The sequence below is a fragment of the Anabrus simplex genome, chromosome 7 (genome assembly GCF_040414725.1).
Source record: "Anabrus simplex isolate iqAnaSimp1 chromosome 7, ASM4041472v1, whole genome shotgun sequence".
Taxonomy (NCBI): domain Eukaryota; kingdom Metazoa; phylum Arthropoda; class Insecta; order Orthoptera; family Tettigoniidae; genus Anabrus; species Anabrus simplex.
This window is the reverse complement of record NC_090271.1, coordinates 231,166,812-231,180,514: the sequence shown is the minus strand read 5'-3', so window position 1 is coordinate 231,180,514 and position 13,703 is coordinate 231,166,812. Positions and strand designations below refer to the sequence as shown.

At 41.8% G+C, this 13,703-nt stretch overlaps 1 protein-coding gene across 1 annotated transcript in view; it reads left to right on the top strand.

Annotated features, from left to right (window-relative positions):
• Positions 1-13,703, top strand: part of LOC136877501 (sodium/potassium-transporting ATPase subunit beta-2) — a 165,513-nt gene that overhangs the window by 405 nt on the left and 151,405 nt on the right. The gene's annotated exons all lie outside the window — the stretch shown is intronic.

Here is a 13,703-nt window from a genome sequence, read left to right as displayed (position 1 = left end):
GTGAAGTGGCTGGACAACCTTGAACGTTGGTGCCGGGACTCGAACAGCGGTTCTATGACCTCATTACGGTCTTCCATTTTTTTTTTCATATAACATGGTATTAAACTTCCTTCTTCACGGTGTGTTTAAATGTATTTACTGTACCGTACATTCTTCTGTAAAATTGTGAAGTGGCTGCACAACCCTGAACTTTGCTGCCGGGAATCGAACGGCGATTCTATGACCTCATTATATTCTTCTAAGTTTTTTGGTTTGTAACAATTGGCATTAAATGTGCGCTCTTCACAGCGTGTTTATAGTCCTTCGACATAAAACTTTAACCTTGCATATTCCTACGTAATATTTTACGACCGGAGTTTCGTGGAAATTTACTTTGACCTTTCCTGTCGCCTGTGAGGGAAGTAATCTTGGCAGGTTACTCGAACTAGTGGTGGGGAACATTTCCCCTGTTTACCTGTTGCTCGCTGCTGCGCTGACCTCTTTTCTTTCTTTTTTTTCTCTCTCTATCTCTCTCGGTCTGCCAACAAGTTGCTCAGATGACACAAATAAAACGCCTTCATTCATCTGCGGTTGTAAGCTGAGAATTATATTTTTTGTTGTATATTCATGGTCTCTGTGCATACATTGAATAATCCACCAGGCGATAGACGCTGTGTAAAGTCACGTGCCGAAGTGACGTCATTTGTTGATATCGTTCTACGCCTGATAGATGAACGTGCAACTGTAGTTTACTTTCCTGTATAGCCAACAGCAGGATTACATAAAAAGTCTTTGGCAAGAGAAAGAAAGACTCGCTCGTTTCTTTAGTACTCCCGTTCAGTGACGTGCACAGAATTTCATCAAATGCAATTTAACGGCATTTCAGTTAAGAAGAATATCTGTAATCCAGATAAGTTACATGTTCACTGAACATTTTCAAGAATTCGTGTTTGTATTTTCAGCCCTGAAAGACACATGTGTTGGGAATTTCATTATCATTGTTATAATAATAATAATAATAATAATAATAATAATAATGTTATTTGCTTTACGCCCCACTAACTACTTTTACTGTTTTCCGACACGCCGAGGTGCCGGAATTTAGGCCCGTAGGAGTTCTTCTACGTGCCAATAAATCTACCGACACGAGGCTGACGCCACTGTATTTGAGCACCTTCAAATACCACCAGACTGAGCCAGGATCGAACCTGCCAAGTTAGGGTCGGAAGGCCATGCCACAAACCCTGAGCCACTCACCCCGGCACCATTGTTATTATTTGGCTATTGTTATATCTGGTCGTTGGTGTTACTTGCAATGTGAAAAACTAAGAGATTTCAGTTAACATTGTTTTATTAACTTACAGTATTTTAAACTGTATTGCTTATGTTCCAATAAAAATTCAAATTTTCATTGGCATTGGCAAAAAAAAAAAAAAAAAAAAAAAGGAAAGGGCCAAAGGACGTGAAAATGAAAACTCCTTTGGCTTCCTAAACCTAATTCCGTCGGGGTCAGTAGGAAAGAGTTGACCCGACGAAGATTGGATAGGAAAGAGCAATGTGAGTAACCTGGTACAACTAAGTGGAAGCAATACCAGGCTCAGCTAGAAGTCCCGTGGTCGCCAACACACTCTACCGAGCTGAGAGCACCGTGGGTCCCCCTTTTGGTCGCCTTTTACGACAAGTAGGAAATGCCGTGGATGTATTTTACCAACCCCACTCACAGGGGGAGCCACTGGTCCTGATGGATGCTTGGTCACGCTTGTGTATAAAACTGTATATAAAATGTGTGCGGGTTTGGCTGAGTTGTATCTCTGTTGCAGATGTCAGGTTTATTTGAGTCTGTTGAATAGTTGGAGGTCCTTATGACGCTAATGAGCATTTTTAACTGCATGGTCACTTCCTTCACTTGGAGTTGTATGCATATTGTGAGCCTGTCTCAGTACTCATGTCACAAGTGAACAAGTGAACATTGGCAAGTAGGGCAATATAATGCATTAGTGTGATATTTTAAAAGACAGAAACAAATTAAGCTTATCTAATAGGAGTTCATTAGACATGACACTCGATAATTATAATGCGGAATAATGCCCATGATTTCATAGTTAACGTTGGTTTCCCACTTTCTCACCAGGCAAATGTTGGGACTGCAGGTACCTTTAACGAAGACCACGGTCGCTTCCTTTCCAGTCCTAGTCCCTGTCCTATCACATCCTTGCCATAAGAACTCTCTTTGAGTCGGTGCGACGTAAAGTATTTCTTTTTAAACATTTACTTGGGAGTTGGATAGGTTACAGTGCTTTTCTATTTCAATCAATATTTGCAGCCAGCATTCAGGAACACGTAACCCTTCTGAAATTAGGGAAGCGTGTAATTGTTCAATGTTTACAAGCTAGCTAGCAAGTTCGCTATATAGCTTATATATTTTCTTCCCTTGACCTCAACTCACGTGACATCGCTAAAGCACGCTCAACCGGTTTTGGGCATTAAAAAAAGCATATTAATGGTGCAGAATGCAAACCCCCTACGTCAATTTTTCACATTTTTAGACTAAGATATGTACAGATTCACAATTCTTCTCGGAAAATGTTGCACAAACATCCTTCGTCTATATTTCTCCCACCGAGCTCGATAGCTGCAGTCGCTTAAGTGCGGCCAGTATTCGGGAGATAGTAGGTTCGAACCCCACTGTCGGCAGCCCTGAAGATGGTTTTCCGTGGTTTCCCATTTTCACACCAGGCAAATGCTGGGGGTGTACCTTAATTAAGGCCACGGCCGCTTCCTTCTGAGTCCTAGCCCTTTCCTGTCCCATCGTCGCCATAAGACCTATCTGTGTCGGTGCGACGTAAAGCCAATAGCAATAGGCCTATATATATATATATATATATATATATATATATATATATATATTTCTCCCTATAGTTCCTCATACAAGTTTATATTTTCTAACTCTTTGATCATAGTATACATTATTTTTACAACGGGTTTTACGTCAGACTGACACAGATAGGTCTTATGGCTACGATGGTATAGGGAAGGGCTAGGAGTTGCAAGGAAAGGGCCGTGGCCTGTATCAGAGTATGCAGCCCCAGCATTTGCCTGATGTAAAATGGGAACCCACGGAAAACCACCTTCAGGACTGCCGACAGTGGGGTTCGAACCCACTATCTCCCGAATGCAAGCTCACAGCCGCATGGCCAACTCGCTCGGTAGTATACCATTTAAAATGTGGTTTTGTTTTTCCTGTCTCCTTTAAAGGAAAGTTGACGATCTTGACAGGAAGTTTAAATTCTGCACCATTGATATTCCATATGTTATAGCTCCGTGAGATATTTTAGGACTTTGAAATGATATGGAAGGTATTGCACCTGTGGACGGCGTGGAGATAAAATTAGGGGGATGCATTTTGAATATTTTTGTTGTCTTTTCTTCGATGCCCATGCGAAAACTTCTTACTGGTCTCCATCTGCTCGATGAGACACGACTCGAGTTAGATTCAGGGTGCTGCTGAGTTTAGTTCGAATTGCTCCTGAAATCGGCAATGGTCCATAAGCGTCAAAAGTAGAAACGACGTTGAGGACAATAGTTCTCTGAAGCTGTCAGTCCTCGGAAGTCTGTTTCGTGTGTGTTTGTAAGAGGGAGGAAGAAAGAGGAGAGGAATTGCACTTGGAGAAACGGTGTACCGGTACAAGGATGTCAAAGAGTGCGAGAGAACGGGCCAAGTTCAAAAGAGTTGGTAGATGTCGAGCTGCTAACACACTCGAGCAATGACACAAGGTGGGTGGACACTTGCAGAGTTTTTATGGTGCCAGTGCGTTTCCATGCAAATGATCTGAAGGAAAACTGGATGGTTTGTTCTAGGCGATTTCAGACAAACGAGTAGCGTTACGAAAATTTTACCATCTTTGGGCTGGGAAGATTTGGAAGTAAGGAGACGAGCTGCTCGACAAAGCGGTAGGCCTATGTTCCGGGCTGTCAGTGGGGAGATGATGTGGAAAGGCATTAGTAGACAAATAAGTTTGAATGGAGTTTTTGAAAGTAGGAAAGATCATAATAGGAAGATAAAGTTGGAATTCAAGAGGACAAATTGGGGATTGGATTAATTGACCAATAAGAGGGATTTCCAAGTTCTTAGAAATTATTTCAGAAAAGACTAGGTAAATAATTAATAGGAAATCTGCGACCTGGGCGACAGCCCTACATGCAGATCAGTAGTAAATGAAACACTGAAGCTGATGGTGTGTGAGAGAACACTGGGAATACCAGTCGAACAGAGAGGCAGTAGTTTTTCTTTCTGCCGTCTGCTTTACGTCGCACCGACCCAGATAGGTCTTATGGCAACGATGGAACAGGAGAGGCCTAAGGAAGCGGCCGTGGCCTTAATTAAGGTACAGCCCCAGCATTTGCCTGGTGTGAAAATGGGAAACCACGGAAAATCATCTTCAGGGCTGCTGACAGTGGGGTTCGAACCCACTATCTCCCGGATGCGAGAGGCAGTAGTGAAGAGGAAAAGAGACATTGTGAAGAATACGTACGAGAATGAACGGTTTCTCAGTAAGGTGATGTAGTTTGAAAATACTCAAGTTATAATCGAAAAATATCTGATGTAAAATCAAGCTATTATTAAACACTTATTGACGTAGCTTTTTTATCTCTTGTTTCCTCAATCCCTTTCAGGAACCTGTCTGCAACGGAAGACCAACCGACTGTAGGCTTGTAAATTGCATCAGCCGATATACTCTTTCATATGTTTTAGAAATGCTCGTGTTTTTTCAGATTGCCTTAACAGCGGTTGCATGAAGTGTAGGCGATAAGAATGGTAAGGGTAGAGCAAGGTATGAATATGACAAGCAGATTAGAGCAGATGTAGGATGCAGCAGTTGTGTAGAAATGAAGAGGTTAGCACCGGATAGGGTGGCATGGAGAGCTGCATCAAACCAGTCTATGGACTGATTACTCAAACAACAATCCAACTGCAACAACATCAAATCCAATAACACTGTTAGATATTGTTTCAGCTATTCGTCGTGAGTTTTTGGTTCCAGTAGCACGCAAATTGTTATTATAGAATAGAATATATATATTTATCGCCTTCAGAGTGTCCCAATTACATACGATGTAATAGAAAATCAAATAAAAATTAAATAATATTTACACAGACATACAGATATACATCTTCACATGTTTTCTACAGACTATTCACATAATTTAGAAAATGATCACGTTCCATCCTTGAGAAGAGCTCCCCGAATTGCAGTGGAAGGGTTGTGAAAAATGTCGAGTGACCCAGCTGATTTATGGTCTTGATTTCTGTCTGACACACTTTAGATGATGCCATTTTCAGTCTGAATGATTAATATGTAGAGTGACAGAAGAACTTAAATACGCACAAACTGCACGCAAAGCAAGTTAGACGTTTAAAGGAATTGTCAGAATGGCCATTTCTGTGCTTTGGAAGAAGGGAACTGGCGCGAAAAAGTCGACCGGGCGACATCACTAGTGGCTCCAACAAACTCGCCACGTGTCAACCCACCTTCAGGATGATATGAAAACCTGCATGTCTAAATAGTAAAAAACCATATCGTTGAAGTCTGGCACAAGTCAAACAGGATCCTCTGTTCTAACAGATGACTGTATTTTAGTAGCTGAATGCTATCCTCGAGAAGGGTGAAGATAAACATGATGTATAAGATATCTACAGTATGTTTGTGTTGCTTGAAGCTGCGTACGTCATACAAGGGCCGTGTTTCGCAGATATCTTTTCTCTACTTCGAAACTCAAAAGATTCAATAATGTATGTCTAGGATATTTACGGACTCCCCAAGTAATTACTGCTACAGTATTTGAAAATAACCACAGCATTTGTATTTAATCGCATTCCCGGCAGTTGGCTGGAATTCGAAGGGGATGGGTACAACAGACCCCTTCTGGATGTCATAGAAGGGGTTTAAATCCACGTTTTTTTTTTTTTTTTTTTTTCAATATTAGATCAATAAATTACAGGAAAGCAGTTAGTCATTTTGATAGAAATACATATTAAACCCGTGATATTGTGTTCTTTTGAATAATCACATCCCGGCTCAATACGGTGGTATTTGAAGCTGTCATATACGTCAGCCTCGTATTATTATTATTATTATTAATATTATTATTATTATTATTATTATTATTATTATTATTATTATTATTATACATGCGTCTTAATTATAGACTGTTACGCCTTTCAGCGTTCGATCTGCAAGCCTGCGTGGACCTTGTTTAGTTCTACATCTCTCATTTTTAAATAATTAAAAACTGATAGTAATCAACGTTGCCTTTGTCTCCCTCTGCTTCTCTTACCTTCCATGGCCGAGTAATTATTCTCTTAGGGAACCTACCTTCATCCATACGCCACCGGTTTGTACGCATAGCTTCATCCATCGAGTTCATTCCTAGTGTAGCCTTGATCTCCTCATTTCGAGTACCCTCTTAATATTGTTCCCACCTGTTTGTACCAATAATCCTTTTCCCAACCTTTCAGTCTCTTACTTCCAAGTTATGAAAAAGATATACTGAGTACCCCAGATTTCACTCCTGTACAGAAAAATTGGTCTGAAATAATAATAATAATAATAATAATAAAACTGTCCGACTCCTTGGCTGAATGGTCAGCGTTGATGCCTTCGGTTCAGGGTCAGAGGGTCCAGGGTTCGATTCCAGGCCGGGTCAGAGATTTTAATCACGTCTGATTAATTCTACTGGCTCGGGGACTGGTTGTTTGTGTTGGTCCCAACACTTTCATCTTCATATTTAGACAACACATTGCACTACTAACCACCACAGAAACACGCAATAGTGATTACATCCCTCCAAATAGGGTTGGCGTCAGAAAGACATCGGCCATAAAACAGGGCCAAATCCACTTGTGCGACACAGTTCGCACCCGCGACCCCACAGATGCGGGAAAAGTTGTGTAAGAAGAAGAAAATTCTAACTATCAGAGTGGATTTGAGCGTTATGTCCGGTTCCATGGCTGACCTTTGATCACATGGGTTCCGAGTTCGATTCCCGGCAGGGTCAGGAATTTTAACCATCATTGGTAAATTCCGCTGGCACGAGGGCTGGGTGTATGTGTCTACTTCATCATCATTTCATCCTCATCACGACGTTCAGGTCGCCTACGGACATCAAATCAAAAGACCTGCATATGGTGAGCCGAATATGTCCTCGGACACTCCCGGCACTAAAATCCATACGCCATTTCATTTGAGCGTTATACCTATTCCAAGCGAGCGTTGTTTCACAAACCAATTCATTATTATTTTTTAGAGGAGTGTTGTTTGACCTCTTAGCGATGTGTTATCCCTCGGACACGTACACGAACGAAGGTGTTCTTCATCACGTAGGTTTATACAAACTTACAAGATATCAATTAGGCTGCCTTAGTATTTCCGACTACCTGTTGCTATGCAACCAACCACCTGTTGGTCAGACTTAGCCGCACTAAATATAATCAGCTTGAAACATGTGACCGCGTGAGTTAACCGCGCGGTCCGCGTCACATAGTTGTTTGCTTGCATTCGGAAAATGATGGGTTCGAATCCAACCCTCGGCAGCTCTGTTTGCTCATTTTCACATTAGACTAATGAGCCATTATTTTCTTGCAGTTTTGAGATATTTAAAGGTTTGCGTTTAAATTCAGTCTTTTTTTACAATTTGTTTTACGTTGCAACAAGTATTAAGGCGACGATGGGATAGGAAAGGTCTAGGAGTGGGAAGGAAGCGGTCGTGGCCTTAATTAAGGTACAGCCCCAGCATTCGCCTGGTGTGAAAATGGGAAACCACAGAAAACCATCTTCAGGGCTGCTGACAGCGGGGTTCGAACCTACTATATCCCGGATGCAAGCTCACAGCTGCGCGCCGCTAACCGCACGGCCAACTCGCCCGGTACAGTAAATTTTGGGAAGCATAAAGACAAGCCTGGATAATGCTTTTGGTCACAAAATTAGTCAAATTTTCCTGTCCAATAAAAAAAATACCGGTAATAATTTATTTCCAAAATATTTATTACAGCAAGATAATATTGCCAAATCAAATAACAATATGGTGTTACTTTTCTACTCTAGATCAGTAGCTAAATATTTCTTTCTTTCTTTCTTTCTTTCTTAATCTGTTTATTGTCCAGGGTTGGCTTTTCCCTCGGACTTAGCGAGGGATCCCACCTCTACCGCCTCAAGGGCAGTGTCCTGGAGCTTCAGACATCGGATCGGGGGATACAACTGGGGAGAATGATCAGTACCTCGCCCAGGCGGCCTCACCTGCTATACTGAACAGGGGCCTTGGTGGGGGATGGGAAGATTGGAAGGGATAGACAAGGAAGAGGGAAGGAAGCGGCCGTGGCCTAAAGTTAGGTACCATCCCGGCATTTGCCTGGAGGAGAAGTGGGAAACCACGGAAAACCACTTCCAGGATGGCTGAGGTGGGAATCGAACCCACCTCTACTCAGTTGACCTCCCGAGGCTGGGTGGACCCCGTTCCAGCCCTCGTACCACTTTTCAAATTTCGTGGCAGAGCCGGGAATCGAACCCGGGCCTCCGGGGGTGGCAGCTAATCACACTAACCACTACACCACAGAGGCGGACTAAATATTTTTGGAGTCATATTTTAATATTTCTTCTTATTTTATCGCCAATTTCAGTCGGTCAAATTTTCAGTATGGTGGTTACAAGAGTAATCATTATTAAAATTATAGAAAATCAAACTGGTTTTATTTTTATTGAAAGAGAGAACATAGATATTACTATGCCCTTTTAAAACAATTAAAAAGGAAATATCCGATGTTCGAAAATTGCAAAGAGAATAAGGACCACATGCACTGGTCGTACACCGTTAGGCCCTGAACCGTGGAGTCAATTCGGTCACTTCGCCAGCTTAGTGCTGCTCACATGCGGGTAATTTTCGAACTGCAATACACCAACACCGCTTTGTATATAGACTTTATTTTTGGTGTTCATTTTGGAGTTACAGCATTTGGGAAATAAAAAGTGCAAATGTTGTAGTAGCCTTATGTCTTCCCGTTTTGCTCTCCTATATGTTTTTAATCTTTTCCTAAAAGTTAATTTAAAAGCTGTGGTTAGTTTGCCTTCGAAAACTTATCCGTGAGGATACGCTGTCGGAAAACGAACAATTTTCTTTCGCTCGTTTCTGCAATTATGTCCCGAAAATATGTATCTTACAAGAAACGTTGCCAAGTTGAGGTTTAAAATGCCAGCGCACTCCGCCAGGATTCCAAATTACTCTACTCAGACAGTGTGAAATATATTGAAATCTCATGAATAAGACTCCAGCCCTTAACTTACTCATGTCTCGAGACTAAGCTCATTTCCTCCTGCTCATTGCGCGTGCAGAAGTCCTCATACGAATTACCGGGAGAAGTTACCGGTACGCTGTAGCAGTGCGGGAGGGCTATTGTATGAATTATCAGTCCATAGACTGGTTTGATGCAGCTCGGCATGTCACCCTATCCTGTGCTAATCTTTTCATTTCTACGTAACTATTACATCCCACATCTGCTCTAATCTGTTTGTCATATTCATACCTTGGTTTACCCCTAACATTCTTACAGTCTACACTTTCATCGAAAAACCAACTGAACAAGTCCTGGGTGTATGTGTCCTATCATCATATCTCTTCTTCTCTTCAATTTCAGCCAAATCATTCTCCTCTCACAAATTCGATTTAATACTTCATTCGTGATTCGATCTACTCATCTCAGCTTCAGCATTCTTCTGTAACACCACATTTCAAAAGCTTCTATTCTCTTTCTTTCTGAGCTAGTTATCTTCCATGTTCCTCTTCCATGCAGTGCCACGCTTCAGGCGAAAGTCTCCAAAAACATCTTTCTAATTCCTAAATCAATGTTCGGATTATTAGTTAAGAGTTAATAATGAAGCTGAAAACTAACTTAGATGTTAAATTTAATCCAAGGAGCTGTTGACAATTATGTCCACCGTTCTCCATTGAATGGGCGTAAAATATTCCGCCTCGGAAATTTTTCCAACGTTTTTGTCATACGATTTGCCCTTTAGGAACTTTTTCCAGTCTATCGAAAAATGAGGATAAAGAAAACATAGGGCTATAACATACCTGTAAAAACACTATTAGTAATAGAACGACATGTTTCGTTCTACAAGAACATCCTCAGATTCTGTCAAATCACTTTTAACCATGTGTTAGGTACGGTGCGAAGAACTCGTCAATGATTGTGAATGATGTGACAAATCATATGAATGTAGAAGTCCGTTATTGACACCTTCGTACATTTGAGAACATTCTCTGCACTGTACTTATCTTAAAACCTGCTCTGGTTCCACATCCGTTACCCCCAGCGTACCAGCTGGAATGGGAAAACTTTATATGTATATGAAAATTTATGTTGACTGAGTAGACACTGAAGAAAGAATAGTCGCGTTCTTAATAATAGATACGGTATAGGAGAAGCGCCTCAATTAGAAATATCCGTTGTCCGAGTTATTGGTCTCGTCTGGAGTCGAGCCAAGTGTACAGTCGTCGTGCGTTGTGATAGCCAACGGACGTGCGTTCGAACTTGACCACATGTAATTGCTTTTTGAAGTGACTGTGTGTTGCGCGTGCAGCGAAGTGAAACGTGATACCTCTGCCTGTTCCAGATAAAGGTTACCAGCTGAAGACCCGCTTTTGCATTAGGCAGTAATTAGTGAAGTGTTGTCATTCGTCGTTGAGTAGGCCTATAATTGTGAGTGTGCATATACTGATTGGGTCGTACTAGATTAAATTAAGACTTAGTGGTGATGCCAAGTCGGGAATACAAAACTGCAACGGGTGGATCATTTAGAGTAATTGGCTTGTATATTCTCCGCGGATGGTAGTATACTAGGTGAAATTGAATGAAGCTGCAGCAAAGTCAATGCAGTGAGCTCCCAGCTGCGACCAACGATACTCGGTAAGAAAGAAGGAAGTCAGCTACCGGGCGAACCTATCTTTAAATCGGCCTGTTTTCAGAATAACTTTGCTGTTTGAAATGAAAGCTGGGCGGACTCAGAATATCTTATTCATAAGTTGAAAGTAACAGGCATGAAATTAGCGAGAATGATTGCTAGTAAAAGTAAGTAGGAACAATTGCAGGGGGGTACTTGCAAAGAACAGAGAAAGGCTACTGTAAGATACACCAGCTTCGATGGTGGGGTCATCAGAGATGAATGGACGAGGATAGATTATCTAGGAGAATAATTGACTCACCACAGAGGGTAAGAGAAGTGGAGGGAGACCGAGGTGACGATGTTTAGAGTAAGTTTTTAATTATGAGAATTGTGGAACTGAATACCAGGAAACAAGTTGCAGATAGAGGATTTTGGTTAGTCAATTCACAGACAGGGCGAGTTGGCCGCGCGGCTGTGAGCTTGCATCCGGAAGATAGTGGGTTCGAATCCCACTGTCGGCAGCCCTGAAGATGGTTTTCCGTGGTATCTCATTTTCACACCAGGCAAATGCTGGGGCTGCACCGTAATTAAGGCCACGGCCGCTTCCTTCCAACTCCTAGGCCTATCCTATCCCATCATCATCCGTGTCGGAGCGACGTAAAGCTCCTAGCAGAAAAAAGTCAATTCACAGAGGCTTGCAGACTGGACGCTGAAAGGTATAACGTTCTATAATAAGGATGCGGGCATGAATATGTATCTATTATTATTATTATTATTATTATTATTATTATTATTATTATTATTATTATTATTATTAGAGCCTCCGTGGCTCAGGCGGCAGCGCGCCGGAATCTCATTGCTGGTTTCCGTGATTCGAATCCCGGTCACTCCATGTGAGATTTGTGATGGACAAAGCGGAGGCGGGACAGGTTTTTCTCCGGCTACTCTGGTTTTCCCTGTCATATTTCATTCCAGCAACGCTCTCCAATATCATTTCATTTCATCTGTCATTCATTAGCCGGCACAATTCCTATCCTCGTCGCTAGATGGGGGCTTCATTTATACCATTCCTGACCCGGTCGAATGACTGGAAACAGGCTGTGGGTTTTCATTATTATGATTAACCATCTTAACATCTTCTGAAAGATACAAATTCTAAGCTCTCGAGAACTAAAGACGTGGAATTTTATGAAGGAATCGATATGAAAGGTAGCTTACTAATACAGTATTTTGGCCGAGGGAGAACAAGATTGTATTAGTCAGTACTGTTGAAAGGGAGACTCGTGATTTGAAAAAGTTAGACCTAATACATAGTCTTACTTCATGACACATACCTTGCTGGGGATAGTATATTTCTGGTAAAGTATGTTCAAAGAGCAGCAAATGAAGATGATGGTGATAATAATTTTATTTGTCGTACGGTAATCCAAACTACTGTTGTATATGAAACACAAAATGTGTTTTTACAACGGAATGCAAGTTAACTAACAATGAAAAACAACTACGTGGAAGAGTATTACAACAAACAAATATAAAAAACACTAAAACCGGGCGAGTTGGCCGTGCGGTTAGGGTCGCGCAGCTGTGAGCGTGCATCCGGAAGATAGTGGGTTCGAGCCCCACTGTCGGCAGCCCTGAAGATGGTTTTCTGTGGTATCCTATTTTCACACCAGGCAAATGCGGGGGCTGCACCTTAATTAAGGCCACGGCCGCTTCCTTCCAACTCCTAGGCCTTTCCTGTCCCATCGTCGCCATAAGACCTATCTGTAAAAAAACACTAAAACATAACTAAACGTATTACCGTACAATACAATACATTGAATTATTATTATTATTATTATTATTATTATTATTATTATTATTATTATTATTATTGCCGGGCTGAGTGGCTCAGTCAGTTCAGGCGTTGGGCTTCTGACCCCAATTTGGCATGTTCGATCGTGGCTCGGTTCAGTGGTATTTGAAGGTGCTCAAATACAGTGCGTCAGCCTCGTTTCGGTAGATTTACTGGCACTTAAAAGAACTCCTGCGGGACTAAATTCCGGCTCCTTGGCGTCTCCGAAAATCGTAAAAGTAGTTAGTGGTACGTAAAGCAAACAACATTATTATTGTAATTACCTAAAACTTGTGTATTCTGGAAGAATATGCGTGAAGTTGTACTGAAAGTTTCAGTACACCATCCTATTCTTATTCTTCTTCCCCAGTTCTTCCCTGGTGAGGTCACGTGTGGCCCAATTTGACTGCCGGATGCCCTTCCTAATGCCAGCTCTATGTGGAGGAATACACTCATTATTGCGTATTTCTGTGGTGGTTGGCAGAGTGCGTGAATGAAGAGGTGTGTATTCAGTATCCAGAACCAGAGGAATTAGCCAGGCGTGACTAAAATACTCGACCCGGCCGGGAATCAAAGCCGGAATCCACTGAACCGAAGGCCTCAATGCCGACCATTCACCCTAGAAGTTAGACTTCTGAGGACGAAATACCAAGCATATTTATGGGAGATCCTCGCTGGTGATACTGTACAACAGTGCTTGTACTGGAAATTTTCATGGGAGATAAGTGATGGAAATCTCCTGAAGCGATGCTTCTCCGTGTTGCCTAGCTACAGTGCAGCCCGAAAGACCTTTGCTCTTGGGAGAGCGTTTTTAAAGAATACTCAGTTGGCTTGTGTGGGAAATTCACGACAGTACAGTATAACTCTGCGCACTTACAAAACGCAGACCTACAGAATAGAAATAAATTAATTGTTCTACCCGTCACTGACGTATTAGCTTTTGTTCAATATTAAAA